General features: G+C 35.7%; 1 protein-coding gene across 1 annotated transcript in view; it reads right to left on the bottom strand.

Annotated features, from left to right (window-relative positions):
- LOC105234121 (acetylcholine receptor subunit alpha-like 1) overlaps window positions 1–6,883 on the bottom strand; it is a 240,840-nt gene extending 233,957 nt beyond the window's left edge. Inside the window, exon 1 of the mRNA XM_049450344.1 lies at window positions 5,874–6,883. The gene's annotated coding sequence lies outside the window, so the exon portion shown is untranslated. The remainder of the gene's footprint in view (window positions 1–5,873) is intronic.
- Window positions 6,884–13,809: the final 6,926 nt, after the last annotated feature.

The raw sequence follows: 13,809 nt of genomic DNA, 5'->3' as shown, positions 1-13,809 counted from the left end.
CTATCGCATTTGTTTTTGTTGTTGTCGTAATTGTAAGAGTCGCCAACGGTGCTAACCGACCAACTTCGATTTGAGCGTTTCGTCAGTCATAAAGCCATTTAGTGCGCCAAGTAGGTGAGCAAAGCTAATATGGGCGCAGACTTGCATATACACACATATATAACAAAGTAGTATATGTTTAAATGTGCATGTTTGTATATATATAGATATGTCATGAAGCGTAATGTATAGTAAAGTAAACAAAATCAGACAAATCAAATACCACAGTGGAACTGGAATGGCTGTATGAATGCCGAATGGGAATAAGCTAGAAAAAAACAATATTTATACACGCACACGCACACACATACATATAGCAGTATGAATATATGTATTTTCCATATTGCTGCTATCCTTACGCACAACTCACATTTCGTAACTTAGTCATTCTTAGCGACATAACGCATATTATGTCGGTGGATTCACCCACTCGTATGCCTTCGTCTGCGCCTTGCCACTGAAAGCATAATTTGTAATTGTAATTGTGGCATATACAAAGCAATCCTTAGAAACAGTTATGAGTATTTTGTTTACTGTGCAAATATGTACTTAAGGAAATACGGTATATTGAATGCTGTGAATAAATTTGTATACAGGGTGCGCCATCTTTTCCTTGTGTATTGTTTACCAACCACTATAGTTGGTTAGCTTGTAAAAAATCATCACACTTTATTTTATAAGTAGGTTTTCTGTTTGATTCAAAATTTTAAAACCTCTATTTTTATACTTTTTATCTCATTATTTAAAAAATATTTATTTATCGGCAATCCTCTAATCAATAAGTGCTTAAGGTAAACCTTCATGTCAAACTATTGTTGCTAAAATTGCTTCCTTCCATTTACACCCTTTTAAACCAATAATAAATATCACTTATAAGAGACGGTTATTTTTGTTGTTTTAAGTTTAGCAATGTTTGCATACCAACAGAAAGCACTACGCGCCCTGAATAAAAAACATGCAGTCATATAACTAAGGAATAATTCCTTGATATTTTAGCATCTAACTAATCAATAAAGTACCTTTGATGACATCTATCTGAATTTTAAACAATTTTTATGATGAGCTTTAGAGAGCTTCTTTTTATAAAAATAAGTGCTTTCACCAAATTTCGTACCACGTTTTTCGACAAACTGTAGCGTACGAGTATATACAATAAGATCTTTCACCGAATTTCATACAGCTTTTTTTGATGAGTTTAATATAATTTATTTTTAAAGAAGAAAAAAAAGCTTTCACTAAATTTTGTACAGATTTTTTCGAAGAGTTAAACCTCTTTTGTAGAACAGTGAGAATATCCACTAAATTTGTAGATCTTTTTTGATGAGCTTTTGCTGAATATTACCATTTTTTTAAGAAAAACTTAAGCTTTCACCGAGTTTCGTACTCATTTTTTCAATGAGCTGTGGACTATTTCTCTAAAATATAAATAATAGCTTTTTTTGTACAACTTTTTTATTAACTACAAGCTGTTTCTTTAAAAACAAAATTCGAACTTATTTTGTGCAAAGAGAGCTTTCATTGAATTTTGTACACGTTTTAATGATGAGCTTTTGCTGAATTTTCTACAACTTTTATTGATGAGTTTAAGATAATTTATTTTTAAAAATCAACGAAAGCTTTCACTGAATTTTGTGCAGATTTTTTTCGATGAGGTTTAGCTTGTAGAAAAAAATCAACGAAAGCTTTCACTGCATTTTGTACACATTTATTTGATGAGCTTTCGCTGAATTTTAGAATACATTTTTTGATGAGCCTTAGATCATTTTTTTAAAGAAAAACGAAAGTTTTCCCCGGATTTCTTACAAGTTATTCCATTTCTCTGAAATAAAAATAAGAGTTTTTTTGTACAATTTTTTTTTATGAGCTTCGGACTGTTTCTTTAAAAAAGTCCGATTATATGGTACTTGTATATAATGAGAGCTTTCACTGAATTTTATACACATTATTATGATGCATTCTCGCTGAATTTTGTACAGCTCTTTCTTTTAAGCTTTAGACCATTTCTTTTAAAGAATAATGAACTTTGCAGAAATGTTGTTCAGATTTTTTTGATAAACTGTTGCCTGTTTCTTTAAAATATAAATAAGAACTTTTTTGTGCAATTTTTTTAATGAGCTATAGACTTTTTCTTAAAATAAATTTCTAAAAAACCTGTCTATTTTTATCGAAAGCTTTGACTTAGTGTTTTCTTATGAGCTTCAACAACTTTTTAAGGAAAACGAAAACTTGATTTGAATTTCTAACAGATTTTTTCGATGAGCTCTAGATATATTTTTTTAAAGTAAAATGAGTACTTTCGCCAAAAATACCAATTACAATTTTTTTCGATGAGCTTTATCCTGACTATTTTTTCAGAGACATTAAAGCTTTCAAAAAATGTTTTATCAGTTGAAAACCAATTTTGAAGAGGAATGAAAGCTTTCACTGAAAGTTTTTTTATGAGCATCAAACAATTTTTGTTTTAAGAGAAATGAAAGCTTTCGTTGAATTTCAAACAATTTTTCTCGATGAGCTAAAAAACTATTTTGTAAATAAAAATTAGGGCTTTCACTAAAAACACCAACTTGCAATTTCGATGAGCTTTAGCGTCCCTATTTTTATAGAGTAATGGAAGCTTTCACTGAATTTTGTAAAGCTTGTTTGATAATTTCGCAATTTAATTCAGTTAGCCCACTTAAACTAGTGAAAGCTTGCATTCAGCGAGTTTTAGTATAAGCTTTTAGACCAATAGTTTTTAAAAATCATCAAGATATTATTTTAATATTTTATTTTACAGTTCTGGTAATTTTTTTTTTTATTTCCATTGTAAGCATTAATATTTTGAACCATATTATTTATTGCTTTCAATAACAGATTTATTCATTTATCATGAATGACTCTTAAAGCTCCGTTAGAATACAAAATACACTTTTGTTATTGCTTATAGTTAATGGCATTGTTATTGCTTTGTGTGCTTTTGTGTGTAAGCACTCTTTCCCTCTTGAATGCAGTCGGAAGTATGCAATGACTGACAATAGACAATAATAACGGTTACACACACATTCACATACCCAGAAATAGGACCCATGCTTATAAGGGCACATCATTACAATTAGCTATATGCACAAACACATACATACTATATGGTATGCCATCACTTGTATTGTTTGACTAGCAACTGTTCACTTACAACCTGAGTGAAGCCATTGTTGGAATTCTCACATGTGCAAAGTTCACTAAACCTCAACCTCTTATGTGGACATAAGCTATAACTGTAATGAACTAATGAGAAAACCAAAAGGCAAGCACACAAAGCGCATACCTGCCTGAGCACAAATATGCATCTATTGTTATCTACGTATACAAATAGTGCATGTGTATGTGTGCTGTCAAAAATGCTACAATAACGTAATTAAATAATTGCATTCTTCTAGAATTTAACCAAATAAAAATAGTTAAAGCTCATAGCAATCTTACAGCATTTTCTTTGATTTTGTGCGCATATTTATGTGTTTGAGGATTCTCAATGTGATTATTTTAAACAATATTTTATAAAAGAAAATTATTATTAATATGCTATTCTAGAAAACTTGAATCTGCTATAAATTTACATATTAAGTGATATCATTACTAACATATTCTCTTCATTTTGAAGTTAAAATGAAATCCCATAACTCGAGAAAATGTGCGAAGTCTCTCGACAACCATGTCTACTTCCCTCAACAAGTTTTTAAATTCAATTATTTCAGTGTACAAATCAAGAAGCAATTATTATAACGAGATAAAATTTTGCACATATAGTGCCTATAATTCAAATTCAGGGATAATCATTACATGCTAGTGGTTTGTGTGTTAAAAATGGGATAAGGCGGGTAATTACATAACTTAGCCTCCACACAATAGAAAGATATTCGAACGAGACTTTAAACCATATGATTGGTGATTGTAATGAGGTGTCTGAATAAAACTCTAGGAATAGTTTATTAGTCTGTGTTATGTTAATAAGTCGGATTAAGTTAATATGATAGACCAATAAGCCACGCAAGACCAATTTTGGTCCTTTGCGATACCAGATGGAGTTCAGGTGCTAGGCACAAGAGCGGTAGTCATCGTTTGGGATACCTGCGCTTGACGCGAATTTTAACAGATTCTTCGGCCTCACTATCGCTACCTCCTCCAGTGGTGACCCCAAATACTTACAGCGCAGTCTTGCCAATGGTGCACTGCTCTAAACATTTCCTGCAGTCTTCTCGTTTTTTCAATCCCATCCTGCGAGCGTGTGTCGCCATCAACTTCTATCGAATGCCAATACGAATTTGATGTACTTCCGATCCCCGTAGCTCGTTCCATCGGGGTTTTATTTTCTTATCATGCTTCTGTCGAAATCGTCGTATAGGTAACGCATGGGTTTCCTGAAGTTGAACACGTTTCCGAATATTAGCCGCACACCATTCTTGGCAATCTCTTCCATTATTTCAATGCTCTCGATGCCTTTGCCTGGCACCCAGTAGAAGTGAAGTTGGTTGCTTTTGCTAACACTTTCCACTGCCGCTCTGCTTCCTAAAAAACACTTCTTGCCGATATGCGATACGAGTTTAGTGCCTTGAATGTAGCTTGGCTGTCTACGTAGATGTCGACCGCGGCTTTCACAATAGCAAAGACCTTAACTTGAAATATTTTTCAGCGAAGAAGTGTATGGGTGGCAAGTTTAGTACCAGTTCAGTTGTTCTTAAAGCTCCCGCTATGCACAGCGAAGCAAGCCTCTGAACCCTTTCCACTGACTTCCGGTAGTTGGGTTTTCACACATTTGTCCACCATACTACTGCCAGAATCGGTCTAACACTAGCCACCGAATATATTTTTACAAGAAAAAATGAAGATTTCAGTGAAAATTTAACGATTTTTTTTCAAATAGTTGTGGTGGAATAAAAAAACCTTTGTTCAAGTCTTTAAGAATTGTATCTCAATGACCTGTGTAAAATTTCATGAAGATCGGTTGAATGGTTCTTGAGAAATTTTCCAACGGACTCCAAAAACACTGTTTCCCAAAAAACGCGTTTAAAGTCAGCGCACTTAGCCTAGCTAGCACAAGTTCTCAAGACTGTATTTCCGAAACTATTACTCAGATCAGCTTGAAAATTTATAAAAGCATTTTAGAGCTATTGTGAAATTTAATAAGATAATAAAAAGATTCGAATTTTTAAAACCCGTAAACCCATGTAACCCGATAAAAGAAAATATTCATCTAGCTACGAGCTTCAGACTTAATTATCATAAATCCGTAATTTAAAGAGAAATCGTGAGCTAACGGAATAAGAACTGTCTGCTCAAGATGACTCTGCAAAGTCTATATCTATTGTAAGGCATATTTAAGAAGGCGTATTTTCTGTTGAAGAGTGAAGCTCTTGAAAAAATCTTTACAGATAATTTTTATAGTGAATTCATTTCTCAGCAAATATAATGGACGAAATACTTTATTCAAATGGTAGATACTGAATTTTTCTTTAAAATAATAAAGAAAAAAATAGCAAAAAGCGAAAGACACTCCATTTTGATTGCAGGGCTGGAGATAATTTTTCGAGACGCCTTTCAACCAATTAGTCAACCAGAGTATAAAGTGTTAAAAATCTTCTTTTTTTTCGTTTATTATTTCTATGAAAAACTACTCTGGATCGAAGAATATTTGGTGAGCACTATTACAGATGTAACTGTTCCATAAAACGGTCAACATATTCTTTGATTTGTTTTACATAATTTTTCACTCTTGGAAATTTGTTGTACTAAATACGAATATTAATTGGATTTTTATATATTTATATTATAATATGATTTTCAATTAATTAGCGTGTACTCACACTTCTTCCGCAAAACGTTGCATCGCCTACAAATCGCAGCCTTGCGCCAATTTTGCGCTCGTAACGCTTTGTTCGCCGCCCAACGTTCACCTCGTTGCCACCAGCAACACTCAACTCATTAAGACGCTCACTCACACAGCTATCACGAACGCTATCAACACTACTGACGTACGCCGAACGCCAACGAACACGACCGCGATCACGATCGCGTACACGACACTTTTTTCTACTACGAGTTCGACTACCGTTCGATTTGTCACATGACGCGGATGTGTACGTAGAGCAAGTAGTTGCGTTACGCGATATGCCTGTCCGCTGTATTGTATAGAATTCAACAGCAGCAGCAGCAACTAAACACTGCTGCGTAGAAATTGCGTTTGCGACGCCGCCGCTGTTGCTGCTACTTATTGTATTGGCCGCAGTTGCCGCACTCACAGCGATACGAGCATTTGTACTGTCATGCGAGGAGGTCGATTTGGCCGTTGAGGATGAAGCGGTTGTGGTTGCAGTTGTTGCGGTTGCGGTTGTAGCTGAGGCAGTGGCGGCAGCGGCGTTGGCGGGTGTGGGCGTGGATGTGGCGCCCGCCAAAATGCCAGCGCACGCTACGCTGGCAGCAGCAAAAATGGCGGCGGCGACTGTGGCAGCGGCAGCAGCAAATCTGCTGCTACTGCGCACCAATAACGCTAAATGGCGTTGTGTGTGATAGTACTGTTGTTGTTGTGTTTGTGGCTGTGTTTGTTGTTGTTGTTGCTGCAGTGCGTGCTGTTTGACAACACATGTGTCTGCTGTTGCTGCTGCGTACTCCGCACTGGCTGCAGCGGTAGTGACTGTTGTTGTTGCTCCTGCACTCGGTAATTGCGTTGTTGTATGCGGCTGCTGCGGTGCCGCCGCTGTCGTGGTGGTGGTGTGGGCGGTAGCTAATACATGCCCGCCTCCTCCTCCGCCACCGTTACGTTGGCGTTGCAGTGTTGCGTTAATCTTGAATGGCAGCGTTGGTTTCGTTAGATGCTTTTAGGTTGCGGCCTGCTGCGTAGTCGGCTTTTAGGCGCACATCTTTTGAGGACAATTTGCAGTGAATTTCTAACGTTTTATTGTTGTAGTAGTTGTATTTGTAGTTAGTAGTGGTTTTAAATGCAATCGAGAGATTTACTGTTTGATAAACTTTTCCTGTTTTGGCGGCGTTAAACTCCTTTAAATGAGCGTAATTTTTAATGCGCTCAATTTGGCATTTTATTTAAGTTTTTTGTGTCTAATTTAATATTATTCGTTCAGTTACTTTAATTATTTTTAATAAGAATTAATGCCGCCTTCAAACCGATTTTAGTTAAACGCACACTGATACTCAATGAAAAGCACTTCGCCGTTTTGCTTTTGCGCCTAAATATAGGCAGCTTATTTTTATATTTCGTTTACAGCTATGAACGTATTGCGTTTTTATAATTTTGCTGTGCACTTTTAGGCGCTTTTCACCGATTTTTTAAACAAAATTAATTACTAGTTTAGAGTACTTGAGTTTTGCAACGCCGATTTTGGCTGCAACTACAACTAGAAATGTGCTTAGAAACAATTTTAACAATTCCGTTAGTTACGTTTTTACATTTTTTTATATTTTTATTAACTATTATTCTTCATAAATTGTTGCTTTTTTTAATTTTTGTTTTGTTGTTGTTGTTATGATTTGCTGCAGCACACTGTCATATTTTACTGTTGTCTTATTAGTTCTGTTGCGCTAGTTCACTTATGCGAGACAGATGAACCACACAATGCCAACTGACAGCCGCACAATGTAGTCATTATTTTGTTGTTGTTGTTATTGTTTTTTCTATTTATCTTGCAAGCTCTCGTGCCATTTCGGTCGGCTGGTGCAATGAACTCGCTGTCATTAGTGCCGGCTACGGCATCACTGTCTTCACAGTTACTCCTGTGGCGCACAAATCAAGCTTAGTTGGGCAGCTGGTATTGATTTTTTGTTGTTGTTATTTAAATTATTTTCTTTCACTAATAATTTTTGTTGCACTTATTTTAGCAATTTTCGTACATTGCCTTTGCTATGAATTTTTATGAATTTGAAGTTTTTTTTCTGTCGTTTATTTTTCTTTCTTAATGCTGCTGTTACCGTTATACTCCAGCAACCACTGCTAATGACAGTCCATTTACTCTTCGCTGGAATTTCTGGTTTATCTTTGCCTTTCTTTGGTCTTCCACTTGGCGCTCCCTTGCTTTAGTTGCTTATTTCGCTTAATTGCTCTTTTGTATTGCCTACTTTTAGGCTGTTTGCTTGCTAACTACGTACGTTTGTTGTGTTCAACACAACAACAACATATTCTAGTATCAGTTTCATAAGCCTGCGGGGAGGAGCATTAAATGCGCTTGACATTAGCGGCCCAAAGCTTCGAACACAGCTTGTTTTTGTACACAAATACCTTAACAACTTCTTTCGAGCAGAGGTTGTTGTTATTGAAGGAAAAAAATGTAGAAAATAATTTTTATATGCCGTTTTTAAGAATTCTTTCAATTCGTAATTAACGTGCTCGTATGCTGTAACCATTTACTATAAATAGCTTGCATGTTATTCTCTCCCTCTCTCTCTCTCTCTCCCGCGCTGTCTTTCACACTATGCGCCTGAAAGTCTGACACGCAAACAATGCTGATGCCTTCGGTTGTTTGTGTTCACTCTAGTGTTCCATTTAAACTCTATCGCCTGTGCACTTCAACCTACACACGCTCGCTGACTGGACTCTCTCTCTCTCTCTCCTTCACACACACACACTACGCCACTGCTTCAGGCTTAATAGCGACTTTAGTTGGTTTTTTAATTACGCTGAGTGTTATTACCGCAATTTTCGACTGTTTATGGGCCACAACCAATGAGTGGCTTTGGAGTGTGCTTGTTGTGTTGTTTTTGCTTTTTGCTTCTATGCTTTGTTGCTATTGTTTTGCATCATCTGTAATGAAAAATATGAGAAAATGTTTATAAGTGAAATGCGAAAGTGTAATTAGTACTTTGTAATATTGCCAGCGCTTAAAAGAAGGCAAGTGCTCTCTATGTTTTTAGCAGCGTACAAAAGTATGCTTCAATTTTTATTTTTTGTCGAGAAACCAAGCTGGATTTTGATTTGCGAAGAGTAACAATTTTATAAGTGACCAAAATTGGCTGCTTTAAACTTAAAGCCAGAAATCTTTTTATTCATTTGCTATTATTTTCTCCTACTTATTTAAATTTAAGCATAAAATATATATATATAAATAAATATAACGCGGAATTAAATTAATTTTTTTCTCTATTTTTCGCGACGCGTATTGCAAAAAATAGGCAACGACCCAGCGGCTTGCGCAGAGTGCCCAAAAGTATGCTTGGCATGAAAAAGGCAGAAATGTGTGGTTTTATTTTGATTTTTTTCCTAATACACATATGTAGATGTAAGTGAAATAAGCTTGTTTTTATCTATCTCTCCTGCTCTCTCTAATACCATTACTCGCTTTGCCACAAATTGGGCAGTTTTTATACTCCTGCAACATGTTGCTACAGAGTAGAATGGTTTCAGAAAAAATCCTCTCCTGATAATAGTGATAATAGTATCTCCGTATATTAAAAAAGGACTGAATCGGATCAATATGATGACCACAAACGCCCCAAATCCAACCAACACTGTTTAAGCGCTCAAATACCAGAAATGTAGACCCCAGTAGCTATGGTTGCCTTTTGACGGAAAATATAGGTCAATGTATAGAATATACAATTGAAATTCTGAGAGAGCCCTTTCCTGACAATTACGTTCTATGTATCAAACTTGAGATGAATCGAGTCAATACTTCCCTGAGCACCCATATACCTAACAAAAAGATTTTCGAACTTCCGGTAGATACCTTAATGAGACTATCCAGACTAACGAAAAATTTTTTTAGTATGTGGCAAAGTATATGTTACTGGCAAAAATAGCTAAACCTGGGCCAATACTAACCCCAACTCTTATATTTTCTTAAAGTAATTTCTCGAACTTTGATTCTTACAAGTGACAAAAGCAAAAAATACTCGGCTACACCCAAACTTAGCCCTTCCTTACTTGTTATTTATGCGTTTTTGTAAAATCGTAGTTCTCTATTTTTATGTTTTTTTTTTTCGTTTGACTCGTGTATTTCATTTTGCTGCGTTGCTATTTTGAAAAACTGCCAAAAATTTTCTTTCATAGCCTGCCAGCGGGCACTGCGGTCTTTATATCGGGCTTATCAAAAAACCAAACAGGAAAGGGAAACACACCATGGTACAAACAAAAAATGAAACAAATACATTGAAACCACTGCATAGATCTAACCTAAAGCCTGAGAGCGAGCCAATTTATACGTATTCCACATACAAGTAAGTTTGTGCGTCTGATCACAGAAGTATGCAAAACAAAACCAAAAAAAAAAAAATTTATTAATATATATTAAGTACAGCGCATTTATGAATTTTTTCTCCAAACAGTCGACTTTTTTGTAGACATAGTAACCGTTAATATTTATATAGCATAACTGTACAAAAAAACAGAAATCCGCTAACGTACTGCAGCATATTACATAGTAGTGAGATGGAGAGCAGTAAAATACAACAATTTTTTTTATTTCGTAACTTGAAATGCATCAATTTTATTAAAAGCTTTTCCGCATCACCATATAAAATATACTTCATTTTGCGTAGAGTGTTTTAAAGTAATTAATTTTATAAATTTGTATTAGGGAGGACTTGAAGTGTAGAAAGAAATACCTTTACAACAAGCACTGTAAAGTTTCGTCATAACATAATAATATAACAAATAAGGAAGGGCTAAGTTCGGGTGTCACCGAACATTTTATACTCTCGCATAATAAAGTGATAATCGAGATTTCATTATCCGTCATTTACATATTTTTTTATTTTGCTGTAAAATTAATTAGATTAGTAGTTCCTGAGATATGGTTTTTGGTCCATAAGTGGGCGACGCCACGCCCATTTTCAATTTTTAAAAAAAGCCTGGGTGCAGCTTCCTTCTGCCATTTCTTCCGTAAAATTTAGTGTTTCTGACGTTTTTTGTTAGTCGGTTAACGCACTTTTAGTGATTTTCAACATAACCTTTGTATAGGAGGTGGGCGTGGTTATTATCCGATATCTTCCATTTTTGAACACTATATGGAAATGCCTGAAAGAAATGACTCTATAGAGTTTGGTTGTCATAGCTGTAGTAGTTTCTGAGATATGTACAAAAAACTTAGTAGGGGGCGGGGCCACGCCCACTTTTCCAAAAAAATTACGTCCAAATATGCCCCTCCCTAATGCGATCCTTTGTGCCAAATTTCACTTTAATATCTTTATTTATGGCTTAGTTATGACACTTTATAGGTTTTCGGTTTTCGCCATTTTGTGGGCGTGGCAGTGGGCCGATTTTGTCTATCTTCGAACTTAACCTTCTTATGGAGCCAAGAAATACGTGCACCAAATTTCATCATGATATCTCAATTTTTACTCAAGTTACAGCTTGCACGGACGGACGGACAGACAGACATCCGGATTTCAACTCTACTCGTCACCCTGATCACTTTGGTATATATAACCCTATATCTGTCTTTTTTACTTTTAGGACTTACAACCAATTGTTATGTGAACAAAACTATAATACTCTCCTTAGCAACTTTGTTGCGAGAGTATAAAAAATGCTTTCACCTACAAAAAAATGTACATATTATGATCCCGACTAAAGTTATTTGTTCTATGACATTTAAAGTTCACATTTTGCTAATAAGACTACACAAAAAAATTTCAGTTTGCCATGAAATTTCTAACAGCCAGAAGGAAACAGGAAACATCGGAGACCCTGTTAAAAATATACCCTATATCGGCATGAAAAGCTTAGCCGATTTATCCAAGTTTGTCTGTCTGTCCGTCTTTATATGATATACGCTACTAATCCCTTAATTTTCCAAATATCGATCAGAAGTTTTGCACACAACTTTTTTCTCCCTCAGAAGCTGCTCATTTTCCGGAACCGCCGATATCGAGTCACTATAGCATAGCTGCCATACAAACTGATCAATCAAAATCAAGCCTTTATATGGAAAACCTTTTTATTTGACAAAATATGTACACGAAAATTTGTATGGATTATTATCTAAGGCAATAATGCTACTATAGACTGCATTTACGATTTTTACGATAGAACGGGTGATCCAAGTAGAGGTACTTTTCGCCTTTTTTTGTCAGATCACGAGTGAGTCATGTCAAGCTGTCATGTTATTTTTGTTCAGTACTTAGGGCTGAACAACTTTCAACTTTATTACGAATTTTTACGTTCTGTAAAGAATGTGTTTTGCATACTTCGCTCAATTTATGGTCAACATAATCGGCCTACTGAACCCACTATTCGCAACATCATCAACCATCCTGGGACCCAGCATTCATTATTGGTTAATATTCGACCGAGTATTACACGAAGACCGTGGAGAATTGATTCGGCGCCGTTCTCAGCAACTCGGACTGACGTATGGAATCACTTGGCACATTTTACGTCGAGATCTTAAATTGAAAACGTTAAAAATATAGCTCATGAAAGAAGAATGAAATAGAAGCACGTGATCTCGACGACATTTGGTTTCAACAAGACGACCTTCCACACATCGCATCAGTCAATGGATTTATTGAGAGAACACTTCGGTGAGGAGATAATTTCACGTTTTGGGCCGATCGATTGGCCAGCGAAATCGAGTAATTTCTTTAGACTTTCTCCTGTGGGGTTATGTAAACTTTAAAGTCCTTGCGAACAATTCGGCATCGATTCAAGCCTTGGAGCAAAACAGCGCGCATGTCTTACTCGAACGTGTCATCGAAACTTGGACTGAACGGATTGACAATCTAAGACGTAAACGAGGCCAACGTTTCAAACATGACTATAATGATTCCTTATACAACAAATAGATTCACTAAATGCATATGTGTCTCCCTTAATTAGTTGAGAGGTATAACTCACATCAGTAGAGACAATTGTGGTTGTGTGATATTATCTTTTCACAAGGCATAGGCATACAATATGATGAAAGCATACGCTTTGATTGTGATAAATATTCACACAATACTACTTATACATATATGGATCTTGTATATGGTAAGTTTAGTTATTTTAGCAAGTACAGATAGACTTCCTAGCGCTTTCCTACGAATATTTCCTTAGCTTGACTTTTAATTTAGGCGAGTTGGAATGAATAGCTGGATCGTGAGCGCGAAAAAGAACAGTCGGAAGGTGGGAGTTGAATAAACTATACACTATTTATTTCTACAAAGTATTGCTAGAAATGATTAACAACAATTTTCAACTCAACGCTTTTGTGTGGAAACGCATATAATTGTGTTACCAACCGTTAAATGAGATTTGGTTGGTCGAGACGTTTACAGCATTCTTTATGTTATGATTTTTCAATCTTGTGCCAGCAAATTTTCTGTCTTGTTCTAGCATTCTCGTAAATACGAAAGTTTGCACAAAATTAAACATTTAATAGTCATTTATATATTTAGTTAGGATGAGCTTTTTTAAAGCTGAAAATTCTATACGAAATACTATATAAAAATCGCTGAGCTAAAAATATAAATGAATAATCCGAACTACATAAACTTTCTTTACTATTATAACTGTTAAAAAAAATGCACCAAATAACAAAAAGCAGTCAGATGAACAAAAAAACAGTTGAAACAAGTTCAAACTGCCGGAACTTAACACTACGCCGTTGTTGTGGCGCTCGTATCCCCAGGTTCCTGTCAGCTCAAGTTAAACTCTGCACACACGCGCGCGCTATCTATTAACGCCATGTAGTCACACAAATGCACTTTATTACTGCCTACATATAGGCGCGCGCCACACCCATTTGGTGCATTGCCAAAATATTTGCCCAATACTCGGCGCACAAGCGAGAATAGTTTTCCCAGTTCGTTTTA

The sequence above is a fragment of the Bactrocera dorsalis genome, chromosome 2 (assembly GCF_023373825.1).
Source record: "Bactrocera dorsalis isolate Fly_Bdor chromosome 2, ASM2337382v1, whole genome shotgun sequence".
Classification (NCBI taxonomy): Eukaryota; Metazoa; Arthropoda; class Insecta; order Diptera; family Tephritidae; genus Bactrocera; species Bactrocera dorsalis.
Note: the sequence above shows the minus strand (reverse complement) of the source record. Positions and strands in the feature narration are given on the sequence as shown.